This window comes from Procambarus clarkii, chromosome 29 (assembly GCF_040958095.1).
Source record: "Procambarus clarkii isolate CNS0578487 chromosome 29, FALCON_Pclarkii_2.0, whole genome shotgun sequence".
In the NCBI taxonomy this organism is placed as follows: domain Eukaryota; kingdom Metazoa; phylum Arthropoda; class Malacostraca; order Decapoda; family Cambaridae; genus Procambarus; species Procambarus clarkii.
In genome coordinates this window covers 36,851,979-36,866,758 of record NC_091178.1, presented here as the reverse complement: position 1 = coordinate 36,866,758, position 14,780 = coordinate 36,851,979, and positions in this window count along the sequence as shown.

Below are 14,780 nucleotides of genomic sequence, written 5' to 3'. Positions count from 1 at the left end.
TCGTGGTTTAGGGCTTAACACCCGACGCCGAGGGAATTTATGTGGTTGTAAATAATGCAGCGTATAGGAGTCAGAGCTTTTCAGATAATCCTTTACATCGGCTAGAGTTATACTAGAGTTTGGCGGCCTTATACAATCTCTGTACCCCCTCCAAGCCCCCCGCTAGATGAGGGGTCGTTATATACTCGTTCCAGTACATCTTTCTTGCTCACCATTGGTAAACTATCTCATAGGGCGGTTCGTGAACAATATTACCGCGTAATGTTATCGTAGATGGAGTGTTCGAGCCCAGATCTACTAGCAAATAGCCGTAGGGTTGGCTAATAACTTGCTTATATAACTACAAATTTCTTTGAATCCACTTTCCCAAATATTTGTCGTCCGAGTGTTTCAATTTGTGACAGGTCTCGTGATTTAACCAATATGAAATGAGAAGCATTTATACTAATATTCCTCGAATATTTACCAGGAAAAAATATATTTTGAGTAATCAATATAACGGAAACCATGAAATGTCGGCCCTTAGTAAACATGTCTGATACGATTTTTGAATTCGCAGACTCTGTAAAAAGGTCATCATAGATTACTAAGATATGCGAATCATTATCTACTCGCTCTTCCACAGGATCAATAATGGTTGAATGCTCGATCAGCTTCCCTTTAATTTGTGGATCTGATTGTAATTCAGAGTAACCTCCTCCGCATATGATTATTGAGGAGAACTTGTGTTGATACTTCCTTACAAGTTTACTGCACAAGTAGGATTTTCCGCTGTTTGAATAACCAGCAATAATAACACGAGTTGGTTCTCTGAAAATATCTAGATGTTCCGCATGGATTATATCATAGGAACTGTCCATGATTAATGCTTCGTTAAGACTGCTAAAAACTAAGGAACTGAGGTGGTATTTATACAAACATAGTCATTTACAGGTGTTTATTCACATATTTTATGTACAGCAACAACATTTTTTAAACTAAACATAGTTCTTACAGTTCACAAACAATAATATTAAAAATCATATTTTAAAACTAAACATAGTTCTTACAGTTCACAAACAATAATATTAAACATCCTATTCATTTAGTATAAATAGTTCTAGTCATATGGGGCATCCATCTTAATACTAACTAACAATTGTACAACATAAAATCTAGCGAGGGTTGAATAGTTTCTGAGCTGTAGCATCGCGTTTGCTCCAGGGACGGAATATTGGGTAGAGTCTCTGTGCTTGCTCTACTTCCTCCTCCTCCATAAACACTTCTTCCATCTCCTCCTCCTCTCCCACTTCTACATCCATCTCATCATCATTGTTATTGGGAATATCAGGATGCCCATACGCTAGGGACTGTGTGGGGCTTAAAATGTAGCGTTTATCGTGAAATGCTGACAATCCTCTGCAGGTACTGCGACATGTACAAATCTTTCCTTGCACGTTGCGTATAGATCTCGACACATACCTGATTGAAGTGTTTGTTTCAAGAGTGTGTTGAAATGAGTCATTTGAGAGTTTCTCTTGTAGATGGTATGGTACGCCCTTACACTTACAAGTGTGCTCCCCATCATATGTGGTGAACGAATATGTTTTGGTCAGAGAGCAATTAACTGGTTAATAATCTTAGAGCCTATTTCAGACTTGAGCAATCCTAGTTCACCTTCTCGCGCTTTAGAGTAGGATGGATGTGTGTCATTAAAATTACTAAAATCCATACAGTCGAAGAGAGGAGACTTATTCAACTCTTCAAACACATCCTGACAGTCCAGTTTAATGATGAAAGAGTCTGTGTCTGTATATAACAGACTCGCTTTATCCCCGTACGCAGGTTTAACAACATCATACCAGAACTCATAGAGTCGCCTCTTAGCAATTTGAAGTATATGATAACCCAGATAGGTAGGAGTGTTGACTAGGAGAGACTTCTGCTTGATAGTACATATCACACGGTCCTTACTTAACAAAAGACTCTGCTTGAAGAATGGGTTTCGAGCATGTTTCAGGAAATGACTACGATCTGTGACCAAATAGTGTTTGTTCCCATATTTAGATACATCTGTGAGACTCTTTCCATATATAGAGTTTGATACGAGTTTGAAAGCCTTTTTTTTATCGCGCATTTGGTACTGGCACGTTCACGAACATTGGTTTCAATGAAGTCTTTAAGGTAGCTCTCCTGCTCGAATTCGTAGATGTCGTGAACTTTAGCTACTTCTAATCCAATGCGCATGAGTAACTGTAACAAGTCCAGACTAACGAGGTAGTCTTTCTGAGGAAGGTGAGAAGCAATTAATTTAGTGTTTTTTTAGGCAGCCCGCGACTTTCTTCTGTAAGAATATTCTTACTGTAGGGTGAAATGTGTTCCTCAGTAATGCAAGTATGTGAAAGAACAAGGGGCAGTTCATCTGTATACCTAGCTACCTCAGGTCGGACCTGCAGTGTATCACACAACACCCAATATCCCTTGGACCCGCCACATGGGATATTCTCCAAGCCTTGCTCCAGCAGCACGTCACGCTCATTGTGTGTCAGTTTCCGAATCCCACCACGAGGGAGCAGTTCAGTCATACACGCCCCGTAAAGACTATTAAAATCTAAGTAAGTAAGTAATTATCAAAAGAAGGCACCAAACCGGGAAGGCTATGTAGCACCATCAAATACGCAAAATAATCAGAGGGCGCTAAATATCACCAAGGATGCCAATACGAGAACAAAAACGCATAAGGCGAACGATATCAAAAGTATCCGAGTCACCAAGAATTCTATCGAGGGACAGGTGACCGCGAGGGGCGGTCGGAAAGCAAGACACACGCTCGTCCTGGAAGTCAGGACATTCAAGAAGGACATGCACGACCGTAAGAGGGACAATGCAACTAGGACAATAAGGAGCAGGGCGGCGCTCCATCAAGTGACCATGGGTTAAGCGAGTATGGCCAATACGCAACCTCGCTAGAGCTGTTTCCCACCGCCGGTTACGGTGGAAGGAGGACGGCCACGAGGAAACACAACATTTAAGAGTACGTAGCTTGTTACCAGTAACAGACAACCAAGAAGCCTGCCAACGGGTAAGGACTGAGGAATGGATAACCGGGTAAAAGTCGGAATACGGAATGCCTTTACGAGAGATGGGACAAGAGCGGACAGCTTCCTTAGCGGCAGCATCCGCACGCTCATTTAAAGACACGCCAATATGGCTGGGAACCCAACAAAACTCAACCGACTTAAATTTACTGTGAACGAGAAACAGCCAATGCTGGATCTCGACAACTACCGGATGAACTGGATTAAAGCACCCGAGAGCCATGAGGGCACTACGAGAGTCAACAACAACCACAAAGGAAGACTGATAACAAGAAAGCAGGAGACGAAGAGCATAGAGAATAGCATAAAGTTCCGCTGTAAAGATGCTAGTCTCCGGAGGCAAGCGACACATATAAGTGCGATCAGGAAAAACAACAGAGTAGCCAACACCGTCCGCTGACTTAGACCCATCGGTGAAGACAGAAACGGAGCGGGAGTGAGAAGAAAAGTGCTCGAGGAAAAGGCGTTTTAGAACCATAGGAGGGGTAAAAGCTCTAGTGATACGGGTCAAGGAAGTACAAAACCATGGAAGAGGGACCCTCCACGGGGGCAAAGATGGAACAACACGAGGAGAAACATCAGAAATACGAACGGAGAGAGAATTCTGTAGGCGAGATAACCGGACAGAAAGAGGGAGGTGGTGAAGAGGAACAGGAACCGCAGGAGGGGTAAAAGTTAAAGCATGACAGAGGCGAGAGGAAGGATGTTGCAAGGACCGCGCAAGATAGCGAAGACAGTAGCGATCACGGCGGTCCTGGAGAGACAGGAAGCCAGTGTCAACATACAAGCTAAGGACGGAAGTCGAACGAAAGGCACCAGAACTGAGGCGCAACCCAGTATGGTGCAAAGCATCAAGACGGCGAAGAGTAGAAGGAGAAGCAGACGAGTAAGCAGGGCAACCATAATCGAGCTTAGACAGGACGAGAGAGGAATGTAAAGCAAGGAGAGTGCGCCTATCTGCCCCCCAAGAAGTATGGGACAAGACCCGAAGGAGGGAAAGGGCCTTAGAGCACTCAACACGGAGGTAAGAGATATGGGGAGACCAAGACAAACGAGTGTCAAGGAATAACCCCAAAAGCTTCGTGGAATCTTTGTATTCAAGGGGATGACCATAAAGTGACAAAGAGGGACGAAGAACAACCCGTTTCCACGTAAAAGTCATGGCACAAGTCTTAGAAGTAGAGAACTTGAAGCCATGACCTGTGGCCCAAGACGACACGGCATCAATTGCAAGTTGAAGCCGGCGTTGAAGGAGAGGCGAATCATCACCCTGACAACAAAGGGTAAGATCATCGACATAGAGAGCGGAGAAGACACCAGAAGGAAGAGAGGAAAGAAGACCATTGAGGGCAACCAGAAAAAGAGTAGTGCTCAGAACACTACCCTGGGGCACACCTTCGTATTGCTGAAAAGAGGGAGAGAGAGCGGTACCAAGGCGCACCCGAAAGGAACGACGAGAGAGGAAGCTGCGGAGAAAGAGAGGGAGATGACCACGAAGGCCAAAAGAATGAAGTTGAGATAGGATATGATAACGCCAAGTGTTGTCGTAAGCCTTTTCTAGGTCAAAAAGGACGGCAACAACGGAGGTCTTTGCAGCAAAAGCAGTACGTATATAGACCTCCAAGTTCACCAGGACATCTGTCGTGCTGCGGCACTTGCGGAAACCAAATTGAGAAGGGGAGAGGAGGTGATGGTGTTCCAGGAACCACATCAGACGAACGTTAACCATACGTTCAAAGAGTTTGCAGACACAACTTGTGAGAGCAATAGGGCGAAAGTCCTTAGGGGAAGTACCCAGAGACCCCGGTTTGCGAACAGAGAGGACAACGGCATCGAGCCAGTCCTCAGGGACTGACGACGACTCCCAGATCCGATTATACAGACTCAGTAAATACTGAGACGTGCTCGGAGGGAGATGGCGAAGCATCTCATAATGAATACCATCGGAGCCCGCCGCCGTAGAACCGCAGAGGGCCAGGGCAGAACGAAGTTCAGAGAGAGAGAGGGGATCATTATAGGGAAGCTGAAGATGAGTGCAGAAATCTAAAGGACGAGACTCAAGGACAGGTTTACGAAGAAGGAAAGATTGGGGAAGATGAAGACCAGAGCTAACAGAAGAAAAGTGGGAACCCAGTTCGGAAGCGACCTGCAACGGGTCCGCCACAAGAGTATCACGGAGGTGAAGGACCGGTGAAACATCGGGAACGAACTTACCCGCTATCTTGCGGATACGCTTCCAGATCTGGGCCAGAGGGGTCTCGGACGTAATTGTTGAGACATAAGATGCCCAACATTCACGTTTAGCCATACGGATGGCCCTACAGGCCACCGCACTCGCTTTCCGAAAGAAAAGAAAAGAATCGGTCGTCTGCCTACGGCGGTGCCTCTTCCAGGCTGTACGCTTACAGCGGACAGCCCGAGCACAGTCCGCATTCCACCAGGGAACGCACTTCCGTGGACCCCGAGAGGAAGAGCGAGGAATAGAGCGGAAGGCAGCGTTGAAGACAGTGTCATGAAAAAGGAGGAGAGCGCGAGAGAGAGGCAGAAGGGAGAGGTCAGAGAGAGCAGCACTGAGGGTAAATAGGGTCCAGTCTGCCTTAGCAAACTGCCACCTAGGGAAAGAGAGGGAAGGGCGAAAAGAGAAAAAGGAAACAAGGATGGGGAAATGATCACTTCCATGGAGGTCATCAAGAACCTGCCACGTGAAATCTAAGTAAAGAGAAGAAGAGCAGAGAGAAAGATCAAGACAAGAAAGGGTGCGAGTCCGAGAGTCCAAATGAGTGGGCTCACCAAAATTCAGAAGAGACAGGGAAGAAGAGAGGAGAAACGGCTCAAGGAGGCGACCCCGGGTATTCGTCAGAACGTCACCCCAAAGAGAATGACGACAATTGAAGTCACCCAGCAGGAGCACAGGCTCCGGCAAGGAGTCTAGGAGGTGTTTCAAATCAGGAAGAGAGAGCGGGACACTCGGGGGGAGATAAATGGAACAAACTGTGTACCATTTCCCCACAAAGATACGAGCAGCAGAACAATGGAGAGGCGAAGGAAAAAGTAAAGGAACAAAGGGAACATCAGCCCGAATCAAGAGAGCAGAAGAATTAGAAGCCCCAGCAATGGCTGGGGGGGGGGGGGAGAGAAAGGAATAGCCACGAAAACGACCAGGACGAGCACCAAGCATTGGCTCCTGGAGACATAAACAAAGGGGCGAAAACCACGAAATCAGAAGTTGGAGTTCGAGGAAATTGGCGTAATAACCTCGAACGTTCCATTGAAGAATGGACAACGACGAGAAGAGAAAGGACAAAAACAGAGAACAAGGAAGAAACAAAGGCGAAAGAGCAACAGAGCACATTAAAGAATATCAGGGTCGGGATCAGGGTCAGCAAAGTCAGGGTTAGTGGGCATGGGTAAACTGAGCAAAGACGGAGGGAAGGAAACGGGAGAACAGATCAGAGGTGGGCGGGCAGGGTCCGGAGGAGGAGGAGGAAGAGGAGGAGACAACGGAGAGGAGCAGTCAAGGACAGCAGCAGGAAGAGGGGGAGTAGAAAGAGGGGAGCGCACCCCAGCAAGAGCAGCAACCGAAAGGGAAGCAGGGGCCAAAGAAACCTCCATAGCAGGAACAGGGGGCGCAAGCACTGAAACGGGAGGGAAAGGAGCAACAGAGCCAGAAGGAGGAGCTGAGGAAGAAAGTGAAGCCTTCTTACCCGCCGGGGAAGAGGAAGGAGAGGAGCCAGGCTTACGCTTCTGACTTAAAGAGACCGGTGTCCCAGCAACTACGTACCGGGCAACGGATTCCAGTGTCTCAACAGGAGAAGCCGAACGAGAGCACACACGACGGCCGTTAGGAGAGCGATGGACATCCGCCCGCACCGACAGGCGGTGGGGAGAGCCGATAGATGGAGGAAGAGGATGGGAAGGAGGATCGGAGGGGGACGAGGAAGAAGACACAGAAGACACGACAGACCGGGTAGAAGGAAGGGGAACCCCAGACAGAGGACCAGGAGGAGGATCCTTCAGGAGAGAACCCAAAGGAACAGAGGAGGGGGCAGTGGGCGCAACAGGCTCCAAGGCCCGGAAACGGTTGTGAGTCTGAGGAAGGTGGGAAGGACGAGGAGAGGAAGAGCGCAACACGGGAGCATAAGAGATATTAGCATAAGGCGGGAGCCGGCGAACCTGGCGCCTCGCCTCAGGAAAAGATAAACGCTCCCGGTGCTTCAGGTTGAGGACGGCTGCCTCAAGCTTGTAATGGACACACGCACGGGAGAAGGTAGGATGGGCCTCACCGCAGTTGAGGCAACGAGCCAGGGGAGAAGTGCACTCCGACTTAGAGTGACCTTCGCCACCACACAAAGGACAGAGAGAGACAGTCCCGGAGCAGCGGAGGGCACCATGCCCAAACCTCCAGCACTTGTTGCAGAGCCGAGGAGAAGGAATGTACTCCTGGACAGAGCACCTGGCACCAGCAAGAATGACAGAGGGTGGAAGGGTCCTACCATCAAAGGTAATCTTCACAACCCGGAGGGGTTGACGGCGACTACCACGAGGGGGACGAGTAAACGTGTCCACCTGGAGAATAGAATGGCCCTGGGCAGCGAGGATATGTCGAATATCGTCGTGGCAGTCGCGCAGGTCCCGAACACCGGTCGCAACATGGGGCGGGAGCAAAATAGTGCCAACACTGGCATTCAACTGAGCGTTCTTCGAGACCCGAACAGGGGTCTCGCCAAGGCAGGATAAGGCAGCCAAGCGGGAAGCAGCATCCTGAGAAGGAGCAGCAACGACACGTGTACCGAGACGAGTGAGGTTGAAAGTAATGGAGGCATCCACGGAATCAATGAGATGTCTATGGAGGGAGAAATCGTCAGGAGGCGCAGAATCAAGAGGGAGGAGATCAAAATATTTGGCCCACGAAGCGGGACCAAACAAGGCTTGATAGGTAGCAGAGCTGGAAGGAATTGAGCGAGGGCGGCCGTGACGAGGACGGCGGTGAGAACCCCCAGAGAGAGAGGGGTTAACAGGCGCAGTAGTTACAACTAGAGAAGGAGCCGCGCCAGGGGACGAGGTAGTCACCACTGGGGGCTTGGGGCTCGACCCAACCACAGAGGAGGGAGGGGAGCCAGGGGAAGGAGTCAGAGAGGCCAAAGGAGGAAGGAGCAAGGTCGGGGCCCAATGCAGGGGAGGCTACAGAGCCCGGTCTTCCAATACGGACCGACTCGGGGGCTTGGTCGCCCACCCCACGAGCCTGAAAAGGTAAGCCAGAAGCAGCCGAAACAGGGGTTATCATCTTGACGAAAAGAAGAATTCATTCACGAATGTGCCCCCACACCCACCATGGAGCCACAATTAGAGGCAGGACACCCAACAAGAAGCTATCGCCGATCTAGTCAGGGCCTCCTAGGGGTGCGTCGTGAGTATACGCCCCACAAACGCCACCTTAAGAAACTGACAGTCCGTCGAGATCGGGTTCAGTGACGAAAGGGGGATTGAGAATAAAAGGTTCCCCTCGCTCTCGACGTCGGGTACTACAGTTCTACGGGTGCAAGAGTATGCCTCTTCAAGCACCCGGGCGTCAAAATAGAAGAAGTCCAAGAGAAGAACCAGAACGAGCAAAAGGTCGGCAGGAAACGGCAAGCAGATAGGAGAAGAGGGGGGAGAAAAACGAAACAGAAGGAAAAGGAAAAGATGCCCAGTAGAATTGGAGAGGACGGCAGCAGGAGCACAAGGCTAGAAAAGGACAGAGGACTGTCCCAAGGAGCATCATACTCCAGCAGCCGCCCACGAAGCCCCCACACGGCGACAACGAGCTGAGCGGGGAGGGGGTGTGTGAAAATGAGTATAGGAACTTGTATGAATTTACACACTGCAAATTACATCTATCACAGTAAGCTGCTTGATAATTGTGGAATCTTACTGTGTGGTCGTGATGACGGACTTTGATTACATCTTCCCCATTAAAAGGTTCATCACAGAGTTCACAGGCTGTTTTTGTCTCAAATAGTGGCTGTTGTTGCTGAGACATGTGAAGTTCATAGGATACTAACCCCTTCTTGATTCTAGCCCATGATACTTCTAGCGTGGTTACAAAGTGATTGACCGCATCTTTACCCAAATAAGTATCTTTCTCAACAATATTCATCTGTCTGTCAATGATGATGTACACATACGCCACTGCGTTGTGACGTGTTTCTATCATTCCCTTAGGGTTCGAGCGGTCTAACATGCACTCAAAGTCATAAAAGCACATGTGACTAGGACCATATCCCCGTCCATAGTTACGGAAAGTAATCTTCCTCTCTGGTGGGTAGAATTTGAGAGTCTGATGTACATTGCATGTACTTTCATGACTCTGCATGCTATCTGCTGGGAGTGATATCAAACAACAGTGACAGAAGCTGTGATGACTTGGGATGCGATCTGGATTGCTGCGCATATTAAGTACATATTGGTTAAAATCCTTAATTAATACTAAGTGTTGAGCTTCCAACATCAGCAATGGTATGACATCTGTATATCCCCCTCTTCCCTTCCTAGCTAGTGTAATGTAGTGTCGTTGTCGTCGTCTAGCATTTTCATCTCTTTCTAGTGAATAGATGAATATACTGACTTTATTTATTTTCTCTACCTTGTGAATATCCTCGAATGTTACTGCAGAATTGACATCTGCTGGCCAATTCATGTGTCTGAGACACCAACTAGCATTCACAGATCTAGCGCGAATATTATCTAGATGCATCCCCTTAGCTAAACATTTATAAGCGGCAACACACTGCATAAGGCAAATATCAGCCTCTCCCTCTGGATTGAAAACCAATTTTTTCCCACGCAAGCCTTCAGGATAGTCTACATGCGAGCCTAATCTTATCGGATGTTCAATCTGACCACAGTTAATGTAAAACCCGGTGAGCCGCTCAACCAAGACATTGGACCCCTCCCTCGCTTCCAGGTACTGGGATATTTTCCCGGTCAATTCGTCAGCCCAAAAATCAATAAGAGTTTCTACTTCCTCAAGAGTAATTCTTCGCCCCTCACCTGGTATGGGAAAGCCATCGTTATTTATAGGATCCAATAGATTATCCTCCCCGTCTTGTTGTACATTTAAATTCCTCACAATTAGAGTGATGTCTGGGTAAATTAGGAGGGATGGGTGTTGTGGGGAGAAAAGGGCGCGTATCTCATTAATGAAAAAATCCCTGTATGTTCTCAGATAGAGTCCTGGGGAGGTGTTAACATGTTCTGGTATGGAGAATGAAAGCCGAACATAACCGCCATTATAGTTATCAATTCGATCCAGCAGCTGAGGATGAATTTCTAGGGCAGGTGGAGGAGAGGGAGAGAGAGGTGGTGGGGGTGATGGGAGAGGGCTAGGAGGGGTGGGGGGTGGTGATAGCCCCCCTCCGAAATGAATGGGTGAGACCGCACGGTCAGCTATTACGCCAGACGGTGCTAAGCAGTCAGAATTGACGGACGCTGGCGCGTCAAGGTCACGGTCTGCTGAGCTGTCGTCTGAGTCACTGTCTGTGATGCTGATGTTAATGGTACTGTTCTCACCACTGCTGCTGCTGTTGCTGCTGCTGCTGCTGCTGCTGTCGGTGATTGATTGGGGTATGGGGCTGGGGGAGGAACGGGGGGTTGAGTGAGCACGTGAACGAGCCCTCCCCTCCCTGTGAGGAGCCGGATGTGGGTAATGTCCACTCTGCTGTGTCACTCTCACTGCCGCTGCTCTCAGCGCTGCTGGATGCCAAATCTATGCACAGCGGTGTGTCGTCTGTAAAAAAAAGAAAAACATATTATCTCTAGAAAGAATGAAAGCATATATATCTCTAGAAAGAATGAAGGCATACCCAGCAAACAATTTTAGGTTGCCACAACATATCTGGAAAGTATTTGAAAGTATTGGAAACGTTTGTTTTATCGTATCAGATACGATATTGTGTGTGGACTTAAATAGGTTTCCAAAACTTATAACCAAGACATATGTATCTAACACTAATTTGAGATGTTGTGGCAACTTTACACTCCTAACATGAGTCATTCATAATCCATTCATATACCAATATGAATCTCTTATGAAAGGTTTGAGCCATTAATCTGAACCCTTTTCACATCTTTGTGTTTAAAGTTAAATTTCTTGAAATTAAATTATATTTTATATTATATTATTTTTATTATATTTTATATTATATTATTTTTATTATATTTTATATTATATTATTATTTTCAATTTAAATATTAAAACCAATGTAAGGGTAAAAAAAATCTAATAATTTATATTTCTTTTATTATTTACTAACAATTATAATTATTTACTAACGGAGAGAGGGGAGGCTGTACGGCGGAGAGTGGCGGCTGTGGCGGACAGTAGCGGCGGTGGCGGATAGTGGCGGCGGGCGGACAGTGGCGGCGGCGGGCGGACAGTTGCGGCAGGCGGACAGTAGCGGCGGTGGCGGATAGTGGCGGCGGGCGGACAGTGGCGGCGGTGGCGGATAGTGGCGGCGGGCGGACAGTGGCGGCGGGCGGACAGTGGCGGCGGGCGGACAGTGGCGGCGGGCGGACAGTGGCGTCGGGCGGACAGTGGCGGAGTGGCGGCGGGCGGACAGTGGCGGTGGGCGGACAGTGGCGGTGGGCGGACAGTGGCGGCGGTAACGGGTAGTGGCGGCGGGCGGACAGGGCGGCGGCGGGCGGACAGTGGCGGCGGGCAGACAGTGGCGGCGGGAGGACAGTGGCGGCGGTGGCGGATAGTGGCGGCGGGCGGACAGTGGCGGCGGGAGGACAGTGGCGGCTGTGGCGGATAGTGGCGGCGGGCGGACCGTGGCGGCTTTGGCGGCGGTGGTGGACAGTAGCGGCGGGCGGACAGTGGCGGCGGCGGGCGGACAGTGGCGGCGGCGGGCGGACAGTGGTGGCGGCGGGCGAACAGTGGCGGCGGCGGGCGGACAGTGGAGGCGGCGGGCAGACAGTGGAGGCGGCGGGCAGACAGTGGAGGCGGCGGGCGGACAGTGGAGGCGGCGGGCGGACAGTGGAGGCGGCGGGCGGACAGTGGAGGCGGCGGGCGGACAGTGGAGGCGGCGGGCGGACAGTGGAGGCGGCGGGCGGACAGTGGAGGCGGCGGGCGGACAGTGGAGGCGGCGGGCGGACAGTGGTGGCGGCGGGCGGACAGTGGTGGCAGCGGGCGGACAGTGGTGGCGGTGGCAGACAGTGGTGGCGGTGGCAGACAGTGGCGGCGGTGGCGGACACTGGCGGCTGTGTCTGGCGGTGGTGGCGGGCGGTGGCGGGTGGCGGCGTCTGTGATGAGTGGTGGCGGCTGGCGGTGGTGGGTGGTGGTGGCGGCGGTGGTGGTGGGTGGTGGTGGCGGCGGCGGCGGATGGTGGGTGTCGGCGGCGGCTGGTGGTGGTGGGTGGTGGCGGCGGGTGGTGGTGGGTGGTGGCGGCGGGTGGTGCGTGGTGGCGGCTGTGGTGGGTGGTGGCGGGCGGTGGCGGGCGGTGGCGGGCGGTGGCGGGAGGTGGCGGGCGGCGGCGGCTTTGGTGGGTGGTGACGATCGGCGGTGGGGGGGGGCTGGTGGCGACTGGCGGTGGCGGCTTGCGGTGGCGACTGTGGCAACGGGCGGTGACAGCTGATAGCGGGCGGTGGTGGCGGCTGGTGGCAGGTGGTGGTGGCGGTGGTGGCGGCTGGTGGTGGCGGCTGGTGGTGGTGGCAGCTGGTGGCGGTGATGGCGGCTGGTGGTGGTGGCAGCTGGTGGCGGTGATGGCGGCTGGTGGCGGTGATGGCGGCTGGTGGTGGTGGTGGTGGCGGCTGGTGGTGGTGGCAGCTGGTGGCGGCTGGTGGCGGTGATGGCGGCTGGTGGTGGTGGTGGTGGTGATGGCGGCTGGTGGCGGGCGGTGGCGGGCGGTGGCGGCTTGTGGCGGCTGGTGGCGGGCGGTGGCGGGCGGTGGCGGCTTGTGGCGGCTGGTGGTGGCGGCGGTGGTGGGTGGTGGTGGTGGTGGTGGTGGGTGGTGGTGGCGGCTGTGGTGGGTGGTGGCGGTGGTGTCGGCGGCGGCTGTGGTGGGTGGTGGCGGCGGCGGCGGTGATGGGTGGTGGCGGCGGCGGTGGTGGCGGCGGCGGCTGGTGGTGGTGGGTGGTGGTGGTGGGTGGTGGCGGCGGGTGGCGGTGGTGGGTGGCGGTGGCTGGTGGCGGGTGGCGGCTGGTGGTGCGTGGTGGCGGCGGGTGGTGAGTGGCGGTGGCAGTGGCTGGTGGCGGGTGGTGGCGGGTGGCGGGTGGTGGCGGGTGGCGGCTGGTGGTGGGTGGTGGCGGGTGGCGGCTGATGGTGGGTGGCGGGTGGCGGCGGGTGGTGGGTGGTGGCGGCGGGTGGTGAGTGGCGGTGGTGGATGGCAGTGGCTGGTGGCGGGTGGCGGCTGATGGTGGGTGGTGGCGGGTGGCGGCTGGTGGTGGGTGGTGGCGGGTGGCGGCTGGTGGTGGGTGGTGGCGGGTGGCGGGTGGCGGCTGGTGGTGGGTGGTGGTGGGTGGCGGCTGGTGGTGGGTGGTGGCGGGTGGCGGCTGGTGGTGGGTGGTGGCGGGTGGCGGCGGGTGGCGGGTGGCGGCTGGTGGTGGGTGGTGGCGGCTGGTGGTGAGTGGCGGTGGTGGGTGGCGGTGGCTGGTGGCGGGTGGCGGCTGGTGGTGGGTGGTGGTGGGTGGCGGCTGGTGGTGGGTGGTGGCGGGTGGCGGCTGGTGGTGGGTGGTGGCGGGTGGCGGCTGGTGGTGGGTGGTGGCGGCTGACGGTGGCGGGTGGCGGCTGGTGGTGGGTGGCGGCTGGTGGTGGGTGGCGGCGGGTGGCGGCTGGTGGTGGGTGGCGGCGGGTGGCGGCTGGTGGTGGGTGGCGGGTGGCGGCGGGTGGCGGCTGGTGGTGGCAGGTGGCGGCTGGTGGTGGGTGGTGGCGGGTGGCGGCTGGTGGTGGGTGGCGGCTGGTGGTGGGTGGTGGGTGGTGGCGGGTGGCGGCTGGTGGTGGGCGGCGGGTGGCGGCGGGTGGTGGCTGGTGGCGGCCAGCTGGGACACACCCTTCACCACTGAAGGTCTGAGCAAAACTAACCATATGTCTCTCTCACCCACCAGCCCAGTGTTGCCAGCTCGCGCTCTCAAAATGTTTCCTTCAAAGATTGTAAATTATCTTTGAACAACAAGTTTGATTATCAAGGAAATAATGCATATATTATTGTCACATTAATACTGTGCAATATCTTATTACATTCCTGCTAAATAATTATAATTTGAAACAGGACAGAAAATCCAACATATATATAAAAACCAACATTAGAGATCACGAGGCCTTGGCCTCGCCTGTGACCACACATCCTGCCTCCCTGGCCTGCTACTCTCTCACACCTCACATAAGAACATAAGAACATAAGAACAAAGGTAACTGCAGAAGGCCTATTGGCCCATACGAGGCAGCTCCTATTCTATAACCACCCAATCCCACTCATATACTTGTCCAACCCGTGCTTGAAACAATCGAGGGACCCCACCTCCACAATGTTACGCGGCAATTGGTTCCACAAATCAACAACCCTGTTACTGAACCAGTATTTACCCAAGTCTTTCCTAAATCTAAACTTATCCAATTTATATCCATTGTTTCGTGTTCTGTCCTGTGTTGATACTTTTAATACCCTATTAATATCCCCCCGGTTATGTCCATTCATCCACTTGTAAACCTCTATCATGTCACCCCTAACT